Source organism: Mya arenaria, chromosome 11, assembly GCF_026914265.1.
Source record: "Mya arenaria isolate MELC-2E11 chromosome 11, ASM2691426v1".
In the NCBI taxonomy this organism is placed as follows: Eukaryota; Metazoa; Mollusca; class Bivalvia; order Myida; family Myidae; genus Mya; species Mya arenaria.
The window spans coordinates 48,656,815-48,681,654 of NC_069132.1; the positions used below are offsets into that span (position 1 = coordinate 48,656,815).

Sequence of the window (24,840 nt, forward strand, 5' to 3'; positions counted from 1 at the left end):
AGAAACTGACGTTGGATAAACGTTGTATATTGGTTGAAAATGAAAGTTTTTTAGACGTCGAAATCATGACGTTGAAACAACGTCAGAGTTACGACGTTGAAACAACGTCGGAGTTACGACGTTGAAACAACGTTGTGATAACGACTAAAATCAATAGTATTAATATTCATACCACACAGGTAACAGGTAATTAGGATTACCGCAGCATTCACCTACTTTCATTAACAAACAACTCAGAGAGTGTACAAGTTTTATTTTCACAACAAATCAGTACAGACACTAAAAGTATTAAATGATAAAGGCATACTAAATTAAATTGACACATGGTAAATTAATAAGTTTAGAGATGTATGTTAATTAACTTGTGTAAACAGTTCGTCATCCTCCACCTCCTTGTCTGTCTGGAGCGTACTTCAGACAGGATCCAATTGCCCCATCAACCTCATGATTAGTAGCAGTAAACGCAGTGACATTTGCTGAAATATATAATAATCTTGTCAAATAAAATTATATTGACTTGAAACTGCTAAAAATAGTTTTGAAATCAAATTCCACACAACAAAATTTCTCCAGTTTTGGTACAATATTTGCTGTATTTTTTCATTATCTTTTAATTGTTTTACTTATTTCAGTTACTAGAATCTGTGATCAAAGCTATCGCGTATGAAATCATTTCCAGTGAATAAATTGCTTTGTTTTTCTTGAGCGGGGACTAGTGCTATTTTTATAAGAGGTGAATGCACAGGACTATACTTGGTACTCACTTTAATAATAACATACTTAAATTATTACTGTCAAGAAGCAGATTTGACTTGGCAAGTATTACCTTGAACACCTTGAACAACTGCTTTTGGAAAGTCATTTTCTCCTTTTTCTCTTCACGGTAAAGCTAGGCATTACATCATCCGTCATAAACCTGTCAAAAATTATAATAATTATATGAAATTGATAACAATGTATATATTTTTGCTGGATTACATTGAAATAAACAAAAACAATGGTAAATAACATGGGCCTTTCGGATCCTGATCAAAAATCAAAATTACACAACAACTACCTGTATTTACAGACATTATTCGTGAGAACAATTAACATTGTTTTCTCATACAAAAAAAGTACAAATCGGCGCGATGTCAATTGAGGGCGAATCGGGTTGAATTACATGTATGCTAAAATTTCATTGAAACAACCTTGTAATACACCAGAAAATTATTGCTATGAACCATTAAACATGCATTGTATCAACTTACCTTGTTGTATTATTTAAAATATGAACCGTCGAGTCTCTAGAGGAGTAATTTGACTCTTTCACTCTCGTCAATATTCGTACACCTCATGAGCAATATGGCTGATCAAAATGGGTTCAAAATTGCGCGCGTCTATTTTAAGATAAGGAATTAAACATGCATTTTTTTCGGAATTATCTAAATGACATGATAAAAAGCTATCGATATAATTATTTCTGCTATTTTTTGTTTAACAAGATGAATTTTAACAACAAAAAAAGAAAGAAAAAAGTCTATAAACATGCGACACCATGCGGAAATTCCAATTACAGAAACCAAGGGCACAGACAAGGGAAGCAACTTGAATAATAACATGATCGAATTTTATTATTTATTTGCAGCAGTATCACGATTTTTCGAGCAACTTCTTGTTACATCATTCATATATCATTTATTAACTTGAAAAATACAACTTATTACAAACAATAACCAAATCACAACGTCGGTTCGATGTCTAATTGCGACGTCGGACTGACATCGTGATTTTAACGTTGATACAACGTTGTATTTAAGTCGCCGACGTCGCGACCTAAATCCAACCTATATCCGACGTTGATCCAACGTCATGTGTTTGCTGGGGTATATTATGCTTTTCGTTAATTTATGCATTTGTGCCGTTCGTGACTCACATAGTCCACCTAAATGGCCGTCAACGAGTCTTTTAACGATTTTTTTAATATGGCAGACTCGTGTGTTACAGGGAAACATAAGAAATGTCAAAATAATAAAAAAAGTATCCCTGATTATGGCGTGACAAACGTTGCAATATTGTATAAAAAATATTCGTTCAAAAAAACACAAAATAATTGTTGTTGAAAAAATAATGATTCAAAATTTGGTTTACGGAGATAGTCGATCTTTTTGTTCGATTACGGCCAAACAGACTCGGTGTGCGATCCTCTTTCATCGGGAATCGCCGAATCGTAATTCCGACAAACGAGGTCGAGGAAAACCCTATACGTCATTCGTGTGAAAGGATACTTTTGATTGGCTTACTCGATTTTGCACTCCAAACGTGTCTTTTATCACTTAAGGACTGCACATATAGATGGCCGACATTGTTATTATTAGCAACTGTCATTCGATGCAGACGATTGTTTATCAAACAAAATAGTTCTGAAAATTAAGTTTTTGCTAGCGGGTTATAATACGAAGGACGAAAAGGCAGTAAAAAAGTGGAGGTGGGAATGTTTGTCTGAGGTTGACAAAAACGGTGATAGATGGGGAAATCACTCTGCGGAGCGTAATCATTTGGCGATGAAATGATGTGTAAAAACCAATCATTTGGGAATCTTCCCTGCAGCTTCTCAAAACTGAAAAAGCAAAAAGGGTTGCAAAATTACACGGACTGGCCAAACAGACGGTGCTTAAAAAGAAATGAAAAAAAATGAAAATGGTAGCAACAGTCAGAATAAATGGAAAAGAATCAAACTTGGTTGATTAATGGTTGTTAAAAGAGTGTTGACAAAAGCATCAGTTTGAAATATTATAAGTTTTTTTGGTCCAAATCTTAATCATAATAAATAAATGAAGAAATTCTACCTTATACATTTTTGTGACTGTTGATACATTTCCTACCAAACGAATCAGTTTAGGCATAAAATTCATTAATGGTATCATTTTCTTATATTAATATTTTTTTTCTTTTTAATAGTGTAGAAAATATTATTTAGCCATACATTAAAGTAATTTAAGTCAGGCTTCAATTTCATTTCAAGGTCAATTTATACTCTGGAATGGCATTTTATTCCCTTAAAATTCTTAAATCTCAGGAGCTTCCGGGGGCCTCCGGCCCCCTGGACCCCCTGCCAGCACTTTGCCCTGGATCCAGGCCCCCAGCAAAATATTTCAGTTTTTTTCAAAATTTTCAACTTTCACCCATGCATTGGTGAAGTGCTGTACTCTGATTTTAATGCCAAATCTAGCCTTCAAAACAGATACTTAAAGTAAAAAAAAATTAAAAATGGGCAGATTAATGCTATCTCTGCATTTTCTACATCATGTAGCCACCTCATACATGAAAACACTAGCAGTTGTCATGAATCTTTCAGTTTTGGTGTGTTTTTTTTTACAATTTCTTTTGTTGCGCCATTTGTCCCTGAAGCAAACAGTTTGGCATATAGTGGTGTTTAGACTGTCTATAAACACATTATCACTAAATTTCTTTTGTTAAACTGAACAGTTCTGTTACCTTTATATAAGTGGATAAGAAAAGCAAAATTTTGAAAAGTTGAAGCATTTCAGTTTGGCTCTATGTCATTTTTAGCTCTACTGGCCAAAGGCCATAACAGCTTATGCGATGGTAATTTGTACGTAGTATGTGCGTCTGTAAACAATTCATGTTTACACGATACAGCCTTCAGTTTTGATGGTATCTTGATGAAACCTGTACAGTATTTACATATCCATTAGAGCTCGGTTTCTTTTGAAAACCAGCCAGATCCGACCATGCTTGATTAGATATGGGCCTTGATCGTATAAAATTCCTGTAAACAATTGCTCATTAACACGATACAGCCTTCGTTTTGATTGTATCTCGATGAAACTTGTACAGTATCTACATATCCATAAGAGCTTGGTTCCTTTCGAAAACCAGCCAGATCCGCTCAGGCATCCCTAGATTATGGGCCTTGATAGTATAAAAAAATCAGTTTGTCAGTTAACAATTGTTCGTTAACATGATACAGCTTTCATTTTTGATTGTATCTCGATGAAACTTGTACAGTATCTACATATCCATAAGAGCTCGGTTCCTTTTGAAAACCAGCCAGATCCACTCAGCCAGTATAGCATATGCCCTTTTGGGCCTCTTGTTTATATAAAACTCTAAGCGCAAAAGAAGTGCGAAAACCTTATTTGGCTTAGAAAAAAACTTATAAGAGTAGGCAGGTCATTTTTGTAGTGCTGTTCTGAAGACACCATTGAAAGCAACAAGGAAAACTTTACTTGGTCAGATTATTCCAATGCATAAGGAAATAATGGCTCTTCAAAGGTTTGCAGCTTACTATTTGAGGGAAATGGCTGTTTCTGCTTTTTATGAAAATACCACAGGTGCTAATACTTGTCTCAATCATTTATTGTTTAATATATCATTTCCAAACTTTCAGTATGTGTTGCATATAGCCTATAGATGAACTATATGAGTTTTGAAGTCTGTTCCCCCCTCTATCATGCAATGAATATTAATGACTATGTATGTGGTACATGTACTTTCAGAAAACTGAAGCCTCCAGGACGTCAATGCCACCATGGTATTGATTTATTCAGCTCTGATGTACTCAGCTGTGATGTAACATGCCTTCAAGCCACTATCCGAAGAAATTCAGACGTTCTAAATGGACCATTGCCCTGTTGCCATGGAAATCATTATGAGGAGGAGCACACAAACTGTCACTGTTTTGGATATCAGATGTACCACGAACTGACCATAAACTTTTCAGATGCTCTGTTTATTTCATCAGCCAATTTCGATGTAAATTTTACTGAATAATGACAAACAGTCTTACTCATAAGCATCTCTTACTCATTCGTATTCCACAACTAAACATGCTTGCAATAACACTGTGCCATCTATCATAATATAGCAATGCTGCAATGTCCACATTTTTTTGTACCAGTTGTTGCTTTATACTGAAACTTTTATTGAAAATGGTGCATAAACACTGACAACACATCAATGTTTCGTTCGTACATTTGTACATGTTCTTTCAGTGTTGATAATGTTGACATATTTCATGTACATTTACACATGTGTTTATTGCCAACCTCATCAAAACATGCATAGTTTGCTCACATACATATTTCCAAAACAGACATTTACTGAATGTATTACTACTTTACGTTGATTTTGATATGTAAATGAAACATTGTACTACTTGTTTGTACAAAACACTTTTCATTTGCTATGTTGTTTGTTTCCATGTTCTTTCTGCATACAGATGGTATTATCATATCAATTTTTAGCTCGACTTTTCATAGAATATGGAGAGCTATACTACTCACCCAAGTGTCGGCGTCACACCTTGGTTAAGGATTTGCATGTAAGCACACATAGGTTAATATCTCAGTTACTTCTTGAGGTATCGCATTGAGACTTGATACAATGGTACTCAGCCATCCAACCTACTTAATTAACCAAGTTAGATAACTCTACTTTGCATTTAATGCAAATTATAGGCGTTTATTATTTGACTAAGAAATTCTGGTTAAGGTTTTGCATGCAAGCACACATAGGTAAATATCTCATTAAGTACTTGAGGTATTGCATTGAGACTTGAAACCATGTTACTCAACCATCCAACCTACTTAATAAACCAAGTAAGATAACTCTACTTTGCATTTAATGCAAATTATAGGCTTTTATTATTTGACTTAGAAATGTTGGTTAACTTTTCAATCCTTACACTGAAAAGCGGCGGAATAGTCCAGCCCGCTGTCTCTGTGCCAGCTCTTGTTCAAAATTAACGTGATGTTCATTTCCATTGTGAAACTTATCCCTTGGGAACGTTCAAACATATTCTACATATATTATTTTTATCTTACACTTTATATATATGTTCTATATGTATATATCACGCCTAATAAAATTGAAGCCTGTCAACTCGTACGTTGTTGTAAAACATATGAACCCCACCTTTCAACTTCCCTGTGTGTTCCTATCAATTCGTTTCTGAAATTCCTGTCATCATTTGAATAAATTGCTTACTCTCTCGGGGCCACCGTTCCTCAGCGCTTTCAGCGCTTTGATTATTTAGCGCAGTATGCACATTTGACTCTGTGCGGCGCACAATGCGACCACGGTGTGGCGCGGGTCAAACATACATAGTTCGGTGTACAGGCGTGTAGGAAGGACATTGACATTGGGGCCGCGGAAGGGGTGGGATGGGGAGGGGTGGCCCCTCCCGTCGAGATTTTTTTCAATTTTAAGCATTGAATGACTCGATTTCCAGTTAGTTCAGGTTTTTTTTAAAGGTTTTATCTAAACCTTTTTTCGGTTAAAATAACATTATGAGCAACAGCGACATGTTAATTATTGCGCAATCTTAAATTATTATACACGCCAGTATTTATTTACTTTTAAATATTCATATTTGCGCAATCTCACAATGTATGTTTAATAACAAATTAGCGCAGTTTACTTCTTCATAGTGAAGCCACGAGTGACCTTGAAACCATTGCGAGTTGAATGCCCCGTGTTCAGTTTTTTAGTGCCAAAAGATCTCTTTGGAAATTTAAAACTCTTAGGCAGATTTGGAACGTCCATTTTAAAGTCAAACTTTAATCTGACGAGTTTGAACAAATACATATTGCTGGCTATTTCATAACATAATAACATAACATAATATTTTTTCAGCATTAAATGACATATCATCTATAGCCAAAATGCAAAACATATGAAATAAATCATATGAAACAAATCATCGTGAAGAGCAAAGACATAGTCAATAGAGAAGTATACTATATATCATATCAATTCTCAACATAATTAGGTTCTCGATCGTAACAAAAATGCATGATATAGATATTTACTAACACAGTGCATAGTTTTTCCGCTGTCTGAGGACAACAGGGATAATACATTTTTGTTTTGTTGGCCAATGGCAAAAGTATGGTTTAAAGAATTGTTTTCGTAGATTGTGATATTTTGGACATACTAAAAGAAAATGATATTCATTTTCGATGGTATTCATATTACAAAAGGTACATATTCTATCTGTTCTTGGGATGTTATGATGTCTTCCCGTTTCGATTAGTAGGTCATGTGAGGAAACTCGAAATTTTGTAAGAGCAATTCTATATTTTTTTATGTGTATACTATCTAGATATTTTTCTTGCTTGAGTTCATTTTTATACCAGCTATATGTTTCTAGTCTGTTTGAATCATTAATATCTGTATTCCACGACTGTTTATAAATATCAATCATTCTTTGTCGTATTATTTCGATCGAAATCGGTTGTATATCTTGATTTAACCAGATGTCTGACATTCCAATTTCATTTAATATTTTCTTTATTTGATATGCCCAATTCATTCCACTGTATGTATTATTGTTGTCAACGTCATTTTTTTAACATTCTATATGTATTTTTGATTAATGATGTATTATTAGATTTTAAAATTCGTATCCAATACTTAAGCATTCTTATTTTTCGTTCAGTTATCATTGGGTGCCTTCCTAGTTCACCATATAAGGCGATGAGATTCGTACTTTTCCTGACGTTTAAAACTTTTCTCATGAATTTGCAATGAATTAGTTCAATGTTTTTTGCTGGATGGAATCCAATGATTTCTGAACCATAATTAAGAATTGACCCTATGAGACTGTCAAAAAGATTAGTTTTTTCGAAAAATAAAAACATCCAACTTGAACTGGGGTCTCCCTGTTTCACGCCGATATTTGATGTAAAGAATGGAGATAGGTTTGTTTAATATCGTACACATGCCTTGACGGCACTATACATCGCCTTGATGGCCTTTACGAAACGGGTGCTTATATTTTCAGTTATTAACTTATAGAATAGATGTGATCTTGTGATTTTATCAAAACACTTCTCATAGTCAACAAAACAACAATACAATTTCATCTTTGAGGAAAGTGTTTTTACTATAATTGAATGTAAAATATACACACAATCAATCGTAGACTTTCCTTTTTGAAATCCAAATTGATTTTCGATAATTTTATTATTAATACTACTCCACGTTGTTAGTCTATTAATAATATTTGAGAATATATTTTCGAAAGAATATTAATGAGAGTTTTTCCTCTATAATTCTTTGGCTCGTCTACATTTCCCCCCTTAAAAACAGGTACTATTATACCATCCCCAAAGGATCTGGGGTAGTCTCCTGTAGAAAAGATGCAATTGAATAGTTTCGATAGAAATGGTGATATATCTGTAAATATAGTTTTATAAATTTCTGCGACTATTCCACCCAAACCGCTACTTTTATTATTGTTTTGGGAAAAAACAGCTACTTTAATTTCTGCCAATGTTATTTCTTTGTCAAGATACTCATCGCTAATGTTTGTTCTTAATTCTTGGTTTTCATTATAGTCTGAAGTACTATATGATGTTTTGAAATGGTCACATAAGTCTGACGGCCTTTAAGTACAATAAACATTATGTTATGTTATGTTATGTTATGTTATGACGCATTTAAATTCTCAGATTTGGGTTGACTTTTTTATATTGGCTTTTAATTTTATTCCAAAATTCCTTGGGTTTTTATTTACTCAGGTTTGCCAAAATTTCTTTTTCTTTTATATTAAATTTAGTCTTATGTTTTCTTTTTAACTTATTGTAGCAAGACTTTGCTTCAATGTATTCATGTCATAAGTTGGCACATGTTTTATTACGAACAAATTTATTTCTAGCCCTCTTGCTAGATTTTTTGTTTTTCTTTTTTTCGTTATCTGACATGAAGCCTGATGTTTACACAATACACTGATGTCCAAATAAGTTTAATAATCCAGTTTTATTTAATTTAAATCACTAATATTCCCCGGAGAAAAACATTCCATGTCTTCACTCTTCACGCTTCACTATTTAATGACAATTCTATTTTAACGAATAATTGCAATTACTATAATCAACTACAGTTTTTGAAAGATCAAAAACGATACAAATAATTACTGTCTTATTGCCTCTTCTTCCACTTACCCGTCTTTAATAATCTGCCGCCTGTTTTCACGCCATTCACACGCCAATATGCTAGATGGTCACAGGTTTAATCATGACACGGTGACCTGTTTATTCAATCGTGTCAGACTGGCATTGATCTATATGCGCGTAGCATTATTTAAAAAACGAGTATTAAGAAAATCGGTAACAAATATTCGCGGCCCCATTGCCGTTACTAGCCAGAATATTGGGGCCGCGGGCGCGGCCCCTGCGACCCCAGCTCCTACGCGCCTGATTTTATGACTTTGTGCGGTGCACAATGCGACCACGGTGTGGTGCGGGTCAACCTTATTTAGTGCTAAGTGCACATTTTGACTTTGTGCGGTGCACAATGCGACCACGGTGTGGCGCGGGTCAAACTTATTTAGTGCTAAGTGCACATTTTGACTTTGTGCGGTGCACAATGCGACCACGGTGTGGCGCGGGTCAAACTTATTTAGTGCGGTGCACACTTTTTGACTTTGTGCGGTGCACATTGCGACCACGGTGTGGTGCGGGTCAACTTTATTATAGTGCGGTGTGCACATTTTTCTGTTACTTAGTTTGGTGAACAATGCGTTCACATTTTCTTTGCGTATTGTGCACCATTATACGCTTAACATGAACAGATGTTGCACATTCATAGGCCTTTCGATACTTCATGGTTTTGATATTTTTCAGATGCAGCGTCAATAACGCATGTCAACCACAGTATCTAGTTGTCTTTGCTGTCTTGACACAGACACTTACAAAGAAGCCCCAATTACACTACAGGGACCCAATTGGGACAACTCTCGTCAAGTCCTGCCTGCAGGGTGAAATAAGACGGTGGCGAATGAGGGGCGGACTGGACGGCCTAAGACTAAGAAAACAGCCAACACCACAGCTCTTACAGGTACCTCTCCAAATATGTCGAAACGTGCTCGGATATCGCTGTCACATGACAATTCGGATTGTGAGGCAGAGTTGGAAGCTCCAGTTCCGGTAACTTCGTCTAGTGCTCCTTCAGCGATGAACAATCATTATTTCATATCACTATACTTTTTACCGCATAACAATCCCTGATGAAACAACATATACCAAAAAAATCAAATTAACAAGAGCCGTCGTAAGACAGCGCGCTCGACTACGCCGCTTTGACTTAGAATACAATAACGATGTAATAATACCAAGTTTGGTCTCTTTATGTCAAACCTAACTAAATTATTCGATACATAAGGTGACTTTGATGCTGCCCTCCCACCAGCCCGCCCAAACAATGACGCAAGTCATTCAAATAATTCAGTGTTTTTAATAAAGATGTTACGGGTTGCGAAATACAACGTAAATGGACTTTCTACGTTTATTTATACGTCTATATGGTTATATTCTAGTAAGGCCTATATGTACGCACAAGGGGCCGTACCGTTCAAGCAATACCCCTGGCGATAACGTTTTTAACTATATTCATTACACTTGATAAGATTCGATCAACGACTCATCCAAAAAATACTGAAAATGATTTGAAACACTTTCTAATATCAGGCCAAGAACAGTAGCTATGGCAAAGGTTGAGTAGACATTTGCTACGTAGTTTTATAGTTGATAATAACCTAACCACAATACAGTACGGCATCGCTTTTACACAATAAAATTTTAATATTCATAGCTCCGCCCAAACTACATATACTGGATGTCTGATAGCACTGGCCTTTTCGGTGGGATAAACGGCGGTGATGCCATCCGTGTCACGTCCCCGCTTACCGGCGCTGCACAGCCCATATGACCGACTATATCCCGTTGGATAACATCAGGCGTGGGATTTGCAGAGGGTGAGTTTGTAATGCAAACGTTAGTCTGATGATCAAGTTCCTTTTCATCACGAATATACTGGGGTTTTACCGTTTTAAGGTTTTCCAATTTTGAGAGTCTATTTGCCGCTATATACTGGCCCCACTCAGGTAGTTCATCGTGCACCAGAGCACCATCCTGGATCAGCTTGGCCGGGTACACAATTTGCACCCTCGATCGCGTGTCCTGGTTTTTAAGTGCCTTGTACCCGGTATATGCTTGAATGGAATAGCCATAAGGACAATGGCACATAATCTGAGTCTATAAAAGTGTAATCACATCATTATGCAAGGGATATATATAGGTAGTATAAATGTTTTGTTCAGGTGCATTAGTTATTAAGTAGCTATAACAGTGTAAGTAAGTAATACTGTAAATTTAATGCATAAAAAATATAAAATTGATAAACCTTTATAATATGAGAGTTAAATAGCATAAAAAAGAAAGTAACTTGTAAATTTGGTAAAGTTGTAAACAGTACAAAACAATGGCAGATCGAGCAGATTCATAATGTACATCAGGTTAGTGCCATAACAAACAAACATAAATACACAACTGCATGTAAATAAAAGTGAGTCTTAAACTGTCACTAATTAAACAAAAATTGAGCACAATTACTGTTCGAGATCAATATTAAGAAACAGGAATTAATAGCATGTAAATCAAACTGCGGCCTTCAACCGTCAGAGATTATACAACAGTTTGGGCAAATTACTGTAAGAGATCAATACTGAAAAGTAGTTAACAACAGCATGTAAATCAAACTGCGGCCTTCAACCGTCAGGTATTATACAACAGTTTGGCCAAATTACTGTAAGAGATCAATACTGAAGAGTAGTTAACAATATCATTTAAATCAAACTGCGGCCTTCAACGGTTAGACATTTTACAACAGTTTGGCCAAATTACTGTAAGAGATCAATACGGAAAATTAGTGAAAAAAAACAACATGTAAATTGAACGTCTGCCTTTAACTGTCAGAGACTGGACAACAATTTGGCAAAATTTTACTGGCGATTAATATTAACTAAGAAATCAGCAACAATAGCATGTAAACCTAATTAACATTTCAAATGATCTATATAATGATACTGCATTTTTACAAAAAGAAATGGAACATAATTGTATATAGTTAGCTACATATTTACTGATTGTGTTTAAATTCACACATTCAATGTTAAAATAATTTCCATGAAATAACATATTTAAAAGCAATCTGTGTATTAATGTGCACATTGTGTTAATATTGGTGTCAAATGCAGAAAGTTCATTGAACAGTTTCTTCAGGTTGTCCATGAAGAAGCGTACCTGTGAAAAGCGGTCTTTTTTCGTCAGGATGACTATGGCAGAACCATAATGTTGTTCAGTGTCTGGCATCTTGTTGCAGGATGGACATTTGCCATCTGCGATTTACTCGTTTCTGCAGGCTGAAATTGATAAAAACTGAAACTTCAGAGATAAAGAAAGTGTAGATTTTTTATTTTATACGGGCATTGTGGAAGTATATGTTGTTGTTTATCAACAATTTCTTACATTGATGACTTGTCGTGAATTAATTGCTATAAACAGTATTGATAAAAAAAAGAAATGATGCAACAATGGCAAAAAAGGAAACGTGTGCAGAATTTAACCTTTGTGTAATAAATGCATATGTAAACTTGAATAATTATGATATGTTAGAGAACATGCGATTGTAACGGTCCGCTGTATGCGGCGGATGTGCGTTCATAGTCTCCACTTCTATGCTCTTGCTAGAAAGCTCAGCTGTCCTGTGAGGCATAGTAAGTTGGAACTTCAACACTCTTTAAAGCTCTGCTTTCCTTATGGTTGAAGTGTAACGGTCCCCTGTAGGCGACAGAGGTCTACAGCGGCGGAGGTGTATAAAACGGAAGTACGTTCATACCGGATGTAAACTTGGTTGGTAATATGCAAATTAGCAAATCCCGGGCTATGTGAGAATAGAGAAGTTAGTGTATATAAAGACCAGTTGACCCCTTCTGGGTCGAGCATGCTTTTCCCTGAAGGGATCTGTTGGTGTTTGTTTCATTACGCCCGTAAGCTCGGCTACCTGGTGTTTGTTTGTTTGGCTCGCACGTTACTCGATTATCTTAGAGAGTTATAAAGAACAACTTATATTTATATATGAAGAGTCCAGCGCAGCACTGGTAGCAGTAAACGTACTGGATTGCCATCACCTGGAAATCTTCAGTGTGTACACATCCGATAAGAAGTCTGGATCTGTACCAGACACATCTAGAGTGATGTGGTCTTTTGGAAGGAACTGTTGAAGAGAAATGTACTACTCTTTAGGAATACCAAATTTTAACGGAAATAGACAAACACATGGTTAACAACATGTACTTTTGATGATAATGAAAATTGATTCAATAATGAATAACTCCCAAGTGCAGAAACAAATAATGTGAGTAATGCATGATATTCATAAAATAAATCTTCCTTTCTGTTTTCATGTCTTTACTTAAAAGTGTGCGTTATGCTTTAAAGTTATATTAGACAATAGATGCATGGACACATTTGATCATTTGTGAAACTTAAAGACATAGTGTAATTAAAAACAACATGTATTTCTTATCGCTGACCAACCTGGTCAGCCTTATTCGACTCCTTACTGCTGGTCAACCTTTTTTTATAACTTTTCTGACCAGGAACTTAGATGATGTTTAGTCCGGAAATAAAATGAATTTCATCCACGAAATTTCATTATTTCTCTGAATAACTTTCTTATTTGAGAAGATATCATCAAGATCTCTCAAGATATTGTTAAATAGGTAGTCTTGGGCATTTTGACATAAAAACGAAGTACCTGTACTTATGTCGTCAGACTTTTCCTTAATAATGTGAATGCTTTATGATCCCAAAACTTTTTTTTGTAAAAATTGTTTAACTCCTTACTAACCCAAAACATGTCGCCAAAAATAAATGTTTCACTCTCAAAAAAGATCTTTCCTCAAAGGTAAATAAAACATGTATTTTTTAAACGTATTAGTTTTTTACCTTCCCCACCTGCCGGCCCTTAATTCGGAAATAAAATATTTTCAAAGTCAAAATTTGCTGACAAACTGCAATTGTAGAGGGGAAAAAATGGAGAGCCAGGAGGAAAGCCACTTGTCAGACCTGGTGAATGTTCAGTACTCACATGCCGTCAGTTAACAACAAATAAACGAAACAACGCAATAACTCAATCCGTAAAAGAAAGCATTATAAAATTACATACCCGTCTTTGTTTCAGCTTCTTCAATGAGAATGCAAAGTAGCTGCTGAGAAATGAGTCAAAACGTGCTCTTGTTTACAAACAAACGTGCAAACTTACATCGACGTCTCGCAATGCGATTATGATGCATATTCAATCAAATATTCATTTAAAAAAATATTTGTTGCAAAATATATGAGTTATGAGTGGATTTCACTTCTCGATAACTGGATTTCACTTCGATTTCCGATAAATTTTGAAAAATTGCTCTTATTTCTTCATTTTTTGACCAAATTCAATAAAATTTTACATATGAACCCTTTATGATGCATTTTCCAACATGTTTATAATAAGTTTTATTTCTTAATTAAACGAATGTGTTCTGAGTGGATTTAACGTTTTGAGTGGATTTCAAGTATAATCCACTGGATTCCTGTATCACCCCGCACCGCATGCGTAGAATTGCTTTGCGCATGCTCAAAAATTGAAAGGAGTTATTGACTTCCGGGCCTTTGTTTATACGCCTCGAAATCGACAAATTACTTTATTTCGTTACATTTTTTTGCCAATTAGGTAAAAAAACAAAACATTTTTACAAAAGATAAATCCAAATCACTCTAACAGTAGTCAAAATAGTATCATTCTTTAATTCTAAATTTTCAACACTTTTCTGTGCATACACTTACAGTCGAAAGGCTAAAATAAATAATTTCCGTCTCCAGTACGATCTCACCAATCACTAAAAAAAGGCTCGCTCTGCGCAACTTCCGCCACGCTTCAAGTGTAAACAGGTTATGTTACACTAATTGAAATAAGAACATCCAGACCCCACGCTGACCAACTCCTGACTGCCTGCCGTTGAGCATTTAAATGTATAAGTGCTTAATATAAATCAATTTATAACTCCTTTGTCTTATAAATTATATTTTTATATTTGCGCTCTCACAAACGGAGTTCATTTATGGGACAAGAACCACTAACAGCTATTGGATTGAAAAGGGCTGGTGCATTTACACCAGCCAATATTTATTGTATGATTATTATATAATTGAGATTATGAGTGAAATAATAAGTACAGGCACATAAAGTTGGGCGTACATAGAGAATAATACTTCAGGGTAGCAAAAACTACCAAAAAAATAAAAATAATAATAATAAAACAAATTAATGTAAAATAAAAAATAAAATGGCAAGTATAGAAGAAATAAAGAAAGTTGACAATGTATAATACATGTGAACATATACAAACATATGGTAAAGTATAGTTAAATTGAAGTGTAAAGGTACTGCCCATTGAAAATGCAGTCATTGGCACATATCTAAAATAACAACAAAAAAGTAAACATGATTAGAAACATTTGTCAAAAGATTTGACACATAAGGAGTCATGGCAAAGTAAAATACAAGTTTGGCACATTTAGACAGATATATATATACACACAAATTAACAGCATATGGAAAATATATACATATGACACAAGTATCTACAATGATTATCAAAGCATATGTTTAAAGATGATTGAGACACACTACCAGTGTCCCTAATTGTTAAAAAGGAAGAAAAACTGGCAAGAAAAAGTGCCATGTAAAATGGATGCACAACCAACATCCACCATAATTGTTATGTGACAACGTGTTGTATTGCACACCTGGTTTGCCTTTTTGAGTTTTGAGGAGATAGATGTGAGCAGATTTTGCATAGTATATTATGCAAGATGCAAGAGATGCAATCAACCGCTGTTGTTGACCTGCATCAATTTGTGTGGGCTCATGATGAGTGGTATTGGTAAAGGCGTTTTGTTGAGGTGAGGAGCCAATGTCAATGCTTTGCTAACCTGCAAACGGGAAATCAAGTCGCATATTGTGTTGTTCTTAGTGCTAATGTTTTTGGAATGAAAGCAGAAATTGTTTTCCAATATGAAGTCATCAATAATGTGGGATACGAAGTTGACCTTGAGTTTATGTTGTAAGACCCATTGAATACTCGAAGAGAATGCTTCAAATAAGGCAACTGATGATGAAGCACCCATTGGTAAAACCGTGTAAAAATAATATTTGTTATCAAAAGTGAAACCTAGTTTGTGGTAGTCTAATGGTGACATTGGGATAATTCGAAACGCTTCTTCAATATCAGCTTTTGCGATGGTTGAGTTATGTCCACATTGCAGAATGAGAGAGGCAACATGGTCAAATGTTTCTAATGCTACCGCAGAATCTTGTTTTGGTATAAGTGAGTTCACAGCAGGCAAAGTTGCTGAAGGTGAGAATGATAAATCGTGGATGAGACGAAAACAGTTTGGGGTACGTTTTGGTACGGCTCCCAGAGGGCTACATACAAAGTTTTTTAGTTGAGGGGTGTTATATGGACCCTTTATGCGACCCCGGGTCACTTCCTTTGAGAGCTTATTTTGAACAAATGAGAAGTGAGTATGCACAGAAGAATGGTTTTGTGCAATATGTGGTGAAAGGATTCCGTCTGTACCAAGCGGAAATCCCTCACTGAAACCTTTGGCAAGAAACTGTGTTTTATCGGTGTCAAAACCATGAAGGTAATCTATGAACTTGTGGATGAGCACCGGGGTGGGCAGAGGGAAATCTGTCTCTTTTATGAGACTGATGTGTTGGCAGGTTGACTTGTTTGGAAAGTTGATGGGGTCTTTGACCATGAACTGTTGGGTATGGGGATCTCTTTGGTGCATGGAATGGCTTTGGGCATCCGCAGGCACCGTGGGGCCCCTCACAGTTGCTACATTGGTGAGAAACTGTGCATTTGAGTTTGTTGCAGGCTCCTGATTCTTGAAACTCCCAACAGTAACCTTTCTGGTATAGGATGTGTGCAGGGATTTTGTTTGAGTGTGGCCTAGAATTAAACTTTGAGGGGCCATAAATGGAACTGTTCATCATACAGCAGAAAAGGTATGTTTCTGTATGTATAGTTCCCCAAGGAATGGATGGTGATGCTGCACGCAGACGCCTAAATTATTCATTATAGGCAATCCATTGTTGCGAGTTATGGGAGAGATTTTGGATGATGGACATGTTCCGGAAAAGTTGTGGTGCTTGAGAAGGATATTTTGCTGAGTATATGTCTGCGTATATTTAAAAAGCCTTATTCAATTGGTCAATTTCAGTAATTTGTTTAGCAGATGCTTTCTGTATTGAAGACACAGTTGAATTGTTTGTTTTTTTGATGGTCATTGTTTCACCAAGATGGTCCCTATGGGTAATGGATGCAAAGTCAACATATTCTCCATTTAAAATTTTGTCAGCAAGTTTCTGATTTAACGGGGGGTGAATTGCTCCCAAAGAAACATGTCCTGGTTCTGTATTTTCAGATGGAAAGTCAGTATTAACTTCGCTATAAAGCGAATCCACTGAAGCAATGTCTTGCTCTGATGAAACAGAGGACGCAATCGAAACAGCTGTACCGTCTGGTTTGGCAGCACCGGCACTGTTGATCAAATCCCCGATTTCCTGAAGAATGTCGTCGTCTTTCGATATCACATTGGCCAACAAGATAGCAAGGCGGCTTTGTTTCCCTCCAGTGGTGCTGGGTTCAGGGTCTGCCTTACGTTTCCCCGTCTTGGCAGATTTAGGGTTCTTCTAGACCATGGTGCTGAAACTATTAAAAGAGAAATACCAGAAATCAGGTAGAAACATATACCCAAAATATAATGGATTGGAAATAGGAACACAACCAATGCCCTAAAATCCATCCATAAATATACAAGGATTGGAAGTAGGCACACAACCAATGCCCGAAAATCCATCCTTAAAAGTACAAGGCTTGGAAATAGGCACACAACCTATGCCCGAAAATCCATCCTTAAAAGTACAAGGCTTGGAAAAAGGCACACAACCAATGCCCGAAAAACCATCCTTAAAAGTACAAGGCTTGGAAATAGGCACACAACCAATGCCCGAAAATCCATCCTTAAAAGTACAAGGCTTGGAGATAGGCACACAACAAATGCCCGAAAATCCATCCTTAAGTACAAGGCTTGGAGATAGGCACACAACCAATGCCCGAAAATCCATCCTTAAAAAGTACAAGGCTTGGAAATAGGCACACAACCAATGCCCGAAAATCCATCCTTATCATAATAAGTATTTGACAAAGAATGCCAAAAATCAAGCAAATAAAGATATTTGTATTCAAGTAAAATGTGCATCTGCACAAAGTTTGGTCCATATGACATCAATATGAAATGTCTACAAATATTTGTTCGGGTAAGCATAATTTCCCCAAAACTTGAATACATAAGTCAAATAGAGTATCATGCCATATTAACCGTGTACTATATTATAGTTTATATAAGCGATACATTTGACATATACACAACTGCCCTGCAGAGAAACAGAAAAGATAGTAATACTTGAAACCAGTTTTTTTTTTAAATGGTGCCAGATGGGAAGAGCAACTGTTCTCTCATGGGCTGCTCACTGTCAACTGCAACTGCTCTATTACAACACTGGTTTCATCAGTGTCTGAAATATATATAGCTATGCAACAAAATGGTTATGATAACAAATATATAAAAAGAAGACGGATTAACGTGTTTATACATGTGATAGGCAATTTATGCCTTATTTGAAATGTGACACCCTTCTTTCTGCAAAAAGGAGCGCACTTCGTACAGAAAAATAGTATCTTGGCATTCCACACAAAGGGTGCACATGTACGCCATCATCAGCACAGAAATCCTGAGTAAAACGCAAGGAAAAGTTATTTCTGCAGTGCGACCAAAACACAATGTCTGGGTTGTGATGGCATTGTGAACGAAGCAATGTATTGGTTTGTCTCGCCCGTGTATTGAAAGGGTGATTGCCACAGCGCTCTAAAATTTCGGAAACAACAACCTTTTTGCAACCTAACTTAAGAAGGGTTGTTGCCAATTCAATCAGGGCATGAACTATTTGGTCAACAGATAAATTCATATTACACAAGTCATTACTGCCTATGTCCAAAAAATACAACATCAATGTGAAGCTCAGATACAAGGTATGAAGCCTGCCAAAGCGATTTTGGGTTCGTGATTGGAAGCAGAGTTCCACCGCCCACGCCATGCCAGAATATTTGCATTTTTTCTTCGGCCAGGCCCATGTTAATTTTATGGAAACACACCATGACTGCAAACGTTTTGTAAACGAATGTCCTAAAATTAAAACGGACAATGGCATGTTATAATCTTGGAACTTTCTAGAAAATATAAAAAAAACCCACAAACTTCTCTTCAAACAAAGGAAAAGACGCGGTGCAAGTAGGTCAAAGGATCCAGATGATGCTTTGCGAAATATGGCGAAAAACGTTCCGTTATGTTATCAATCTTGATTGCATATGTAAGAAAAAGATTAAAGGTATAAAAGGAAAAGGAAAAAAAAAGGAAAAAAAGTCACAAAACATACTCTTAAAGGGTGAAAATCAGCGAACAACATAAAAACATTGAAAATTTGTATCATTTACTTGACATTATAAATTTTTAAACTGCTATTAATGCATGTTTTAATACACTCAAAGTTTCAAAGTTCTAATTAAACACACATTTTAAATCTTACATACTGTGCATATAAAACATCAATGAAATTGACTATAAAACATGTTACATGTATAAACTACACTTTTTATCAAAGATACATTGAATGTCACTCAGCAAGACATTTGTTTAGCTTTAAGGGTATGCTAAAGCAAAAGTGAATGCAGATCACTTAAAAACTGACCCATATTAAATTGAAAAAAAGAGAAGGCGAATTTCAGCATTAAAATACACAAAAATTGCACTGTATTAAAACAATACATTACATTTTCTTAACATTGTTTCAGTTATTTCAATATTGGAAAATGTCAATAAAGTGAAATAATTACCAAATTTGTAAATAAGGAAGTAACATTTTATAAAGACATTTGAGCTTTAATATTGTGGAAGCAATTCCTGAAAAACTAAAAACCAAACTAGACCTAGATTTGAGTTTTAATAACTGTAGCGAATTTGGGCCGAGCGATACGTTGTTAAACTGTTGTCTGCTGCTTTTACAGTAAGGCGTAGGATTTTGCTATTGTACACTTTCACTTTCATTTTGAATAGTTAGGAAACCCGCTATATTTCAATCATCTTAAAAGTTATTATTTCATTGGCAAAATACGTTTCTGAAGAATAGGAGGCTAAAGGAAATAGTAAGTAGTCATAAACAAATAGTGTTTGGATTACTTATATATTTGTTATGCACTCAATGCTAAACTTTTAATATGGGGTATGAAATAAGTTTAGAGAGTGAATTTCTCAATAAAAACAACAGCTTATAATACAACTTGATCGTAAATTGAAATAAGATGGTTGAATAATAATAATCATGATGCGAACAGCGATTTATTATAATAATGTTGTTTTCTGAAAATATGAAAATATAAGGCGAAACCCCCTATGAAAAAGACTTAACGTTGAAAATGGACTATTCCAACTGGTTAGGACCGTCCAATGTGGTCACGTGATATCGTACGTGGGTATAAATACAGCAAACCAGCGGGTTTTATTCATTCTTGTGCTGGCTTCTGCGAGAGCAACAACTTGATAAGACAAGGTGTACTATATTTCTTGTCTCTGATAGGGGTTAAACACTATTTGTCCTAGCGGCAAATATACATGTTAATTCCCTAGGGGGTTATACCGAACTATCTATATTAATATAGATATAAGTATGGTATAAACTGTGAACCAGGGAGTATTAAATAGAAAAGCGCCTCCTTAACAATAGAAGTAATGAAAGTAAACTCAAAAGTCCTTACCATACATTGACATAATACTATTAAGTACAGTTTTTAAGTGAAAAGCTAGGGATATAGTAAAAGTTAGATAATTTAATATGTGCGTCTATGAGAACTGTAAATATTCCAATCTTTGTTGATTTATCATTGATTGAACGATAATTATTTTCACGATCCAATCATTTTAAATAATCATTAGTGCAAATTATTTGGCAAAGTAGCCAACGCCAATAGTTGTATTGTGATTTGGTATAAGAATACCGGGTGTTACATGAGTTACTTCCCTTTGTGTTAATTTTGCCATTGGCTCTGTAATAAAGTTAAATTGTTCGTTGGTGATTCTTTCTCCTTACTGGCGTGGTGGCAGCGGTGTAAATAAAGATACAACGCCTGTTCGATGCTAAAAAGACTTTTCCATTAGCCACTCTACCAAAAATAAAACAAAATCTGTATGGAGGCGGAATAAGCTCAATCAAGGAGTCCAACGAGGCAGTTTTTACCAGTAACTGTTTACAATTTATCTTGCAAATACAACAGTGTATAAAGGAGCTGTTATTTACACTTCGTGACTTAAACTGTAACTATGGCAACTCAGCGCGCTCCTAAGCAGTGGCGTCTCACTAAGAATGAGACTATAACGTCATTCGAGTCGTGGCGTCAGAATCTCCAATATACACTTTCTCTTGACGCCAATTTTGCTACTTACTTGGTCGATGGAGCTACTTGGTTAAAGAAGACAAGTAACAACCCGGTTCGTGGCTTTACTGACGACGGTGAGTTCGTTCCTCAACAGGCACGGAGAACAGCCGCTCAAAAAGTGACACATTTAGAATTGATGCTGGGTCAAATTGCTAACTTTTGCCCTGTGATTTCCAGAAATACCATAGTAAAAAATAGGGATGCAAACGAATGGCAAAAGTGATATTCGAATATTCGGTAATTCTTTCGATCGAATATTCGAATATTCGAACACCAAAATGAACCTTTAAGAATTGTAGTAAACTATTATTATTCACTAACGTAATAGCGGGGGCCCTGTAACCCTTCCTGGTCGTATTCGGTACACGCGGCGGACCCTTATAGTTCCACAAATTAGCCTCTGAATTTCCCCATTTTCAAAATATATTCCAAGAAAAAGCGATATATCTTTAACAAAAAAAACCCCGAATTGTACCAATTCCTCTTCGTTCATTCTTGTAAACAATGCAAAATAAGATCAGGGAATTGCGTTTTTCCCGATTAAATGACGATATGCGCCAACGTGGGACTTGCAGCCTCGTTCTGGGATTGATGTTTACGAAATATATTTATAAAAAACGACACCATGACTAAACGTCGCTTTTGCCTTAGGTATTGTACAACAATACAGGACATATATCCTTAAACGTTAAACCATACAGTTAATTTTTGTACGCAAGAGCGTTATATTGAAAACATGGAAACAGTTTAAAGCACATAACTAGCACATTTCCTTCATATCATGAAGGCGATTTGAGCAATATTGCCAAGCTTGATTAGCAGTGAAGACAAAACATTGGTATAAAGGCCGATCTCTTAAACCCATAATTGGCATGGTCATTTAAATGTACCCAAAATAATTGGAATGTGTTTTATTTCACTTGTCTAACAGCCAGTAAATGCAAAATTACGGGGACTGTTTATAGTTCCCGGCGATATATCCGATATGACGCGTGTATAGTGTCATCAAGTTCACACCTATGGCATTAGGGGTCCATCGTTGTAAAAACAAGACCGACGAAGATGACAGTTGTAGGCAAAAAGTTTATTAATTTAACAAAAACATCGAATATTCGAATACCTATTTTAACATTCGAATACTAAACGTTCGATCGAATAATCGAATATTCGTTAGCATCCCTAGTAAAAAATTCTACATGCATGAATGACATTTGGCAGGCTATTCGATTACACTTCGGTTTTCAAACCAGTGGCGGTCATTTTTTGGACCTTGACGGCATTAAATTAGAACCAGGAGAAAGACCTGAAGATCTTTACCAGCGTCTATACAGTTTCGTTGAGGACAGCATGCTCACTACTGCAAGTAGAATAAGCCATCATGGAGAGGTCCCAACTTCTGATGAGGAAATGACTCCAACTCTGGAAAATATGATTGTGTTGACATGGCTCAGGCTTGTTGATAAGAATTTACCAATCCTGGTAAAACAGCGGTACGGCACTGAGCTTCGGTCAAAAACGCTGGCTTCATTAAAACCAGAAATTTCTCAGGCACTTGACAGCTTATTGGACGAAATTCAAGTTTCAAACGAGGCAAAAGTACTTCGTTCCACATTCCATAAACCTGGTTATACAAAACACAAACAAAAGCAAAAAGAATGCCCTTTGTGCAAGCAAGCCGGACGTCAGAAGTTCCATAATTTCTTAAGTGCCTGCAAATACCTACCTGACGAAGACAAACAGTACATGACGAAGGTGCGACAAATGGCAGTCATCGACTCTGACAGTGAGTCGGAAACCGACTCTGAAAGCATCCCAAGTGCTCAAGAAACAGTCACATCGGTAACACGTAGAGTCGGCACAAAGCAGTCTCCAGCTATAAAGATGTTTCATCGGCACTTTCCTGTTACCATAACGCTTGATACCGGTGCTGAATCCAGTATGATCAAGCATTCTTTTGCAAAGTACATTGACGCACCCATCATGAAGAGTAATCAACATGCTACCTAAGCTGATGGTGTTACCCCATTAGACATTATCGGCGAAACACACATTACTTTGTCCCGGGGCGCCTTTGAGTTTAAGTTGGATGCCCTTGTAGTTGCTGACCTAGATGTAGACATTCTTGGCGGTGTGACCTTTATGGCCGCTAATGATATTTCAACACGCCCAGCAAAACAGCAGATAGTCTTACATGATCGTGAAATTGTCTATTACGGCACAACCTCTCATGCCGATTCTAAACACAGAGTGCGCAGAGCTCAAGTTTCCTTCGTGATCCGTGCTCCGGGGTCTTCACAGGTTATATGGCCTGGGTCATTTGTAGAATTGGACACCCCCGGTGATGTCGATCCCGAGGGATCATTTGCCGTTGAGCCAAAATGTGAACACAACTCTTGGTTGTCACCCCAAATTGTTGATGCCGTCGGTGGTAAGATTCGTATCGTAAATACCACTGGTGACCCCGTAGCAACCCAAAGACATGAGCATGTGTGTAATGCACGACATACTGAAACTATGTATGAAAGCTCTGCAAACCATGTAGAAACAAAAACAATGTCAAAAAATTTAAATCCTGGCAACTACTCAAAAACCGTTGTGCTTGACCCGGATAACACTCTAACCAATGAGACCAAACAGAAGTTTCGCACTACTCTGTATGAGTTTGACAATGTTTTCAGCCCAGACCTAACTGGATACAATGGAGCAGTAGGCCCTTTGAAGGCAACAGTGAACATGGGGCCTGTTCTTCCCCCTCAGAGGAAAGGACGAGTACCGCAATACTCTAAAGACAGGCTTGTCGAGCTTCAAAGTAAATTTGATGAACTGGAAGAACAAGGCGTGTTAGCTCGACCTGAAGATACTAATGTTACCGTCGAGTATCTTAACCCATCATTCCTAGTTAAAAAGCCACAAGGCGGATTCAGATTGGTGACCGCATTCGCTGATGTAGGGCGGTATAGCAAGCCACAGCCTTCGTTAAATGCCTGACGTTGAGTCTGCTTTAAGATCAATAGGCCAATGGCAGTATTTGATAGTTTCGGACTTAAAAAGTGCATTCTATCAGATTCCTCTTGCCCGTGAGTCGCTTAAGTACTGTGGAGTGTCTACACCATTTAAAGGTATCCGTGTATACACCAGATGTGCAATGGGAATGCCTGGCTCAGAGACGGCTCTCGAGGAGCTCATGTGCCGCATTCTGGGAGATCTACTCCAGGAGGGTATAGTATGCAAGCTTGCAGATGATCTCTACTGTGGCGGTGACACACCTGCACAGCTACTTCACAATTGGCGTCGTGTACTCGCTGCACTCGATAATAGTAACATCAAACTAGCCCCATCAAAAACAGTGATCTGCCCGAAATCAACCAATGTGCTAGGCTGGATTTGGT

At 36.5% G+C, this 24,840-nt stretch overlaps 1 long non-coding RNA gene across 1 annotated transcript; it reads right to left on the minus strand.

Annotated features, from left to right (window-relative positions):
• Positions 1-254: 254 nt before the first annotated feature.
• LOC128209222 (uncharacterized) lies at positions 255-1,337 on the minus strand. The gene is made up of 3 exons (XR_008256961.1): positions 1,251-1,337; positions 827-916; positions 255-476 (listed from the first exon to the last, which is right to left on the minus strand). It is a non-coding gene; the product is annotated as an uncharacterized LOC128209222 (long non-coding RNA).
• Positions 1,338-24,840: the final 23,503 nt, after the last annotated feature.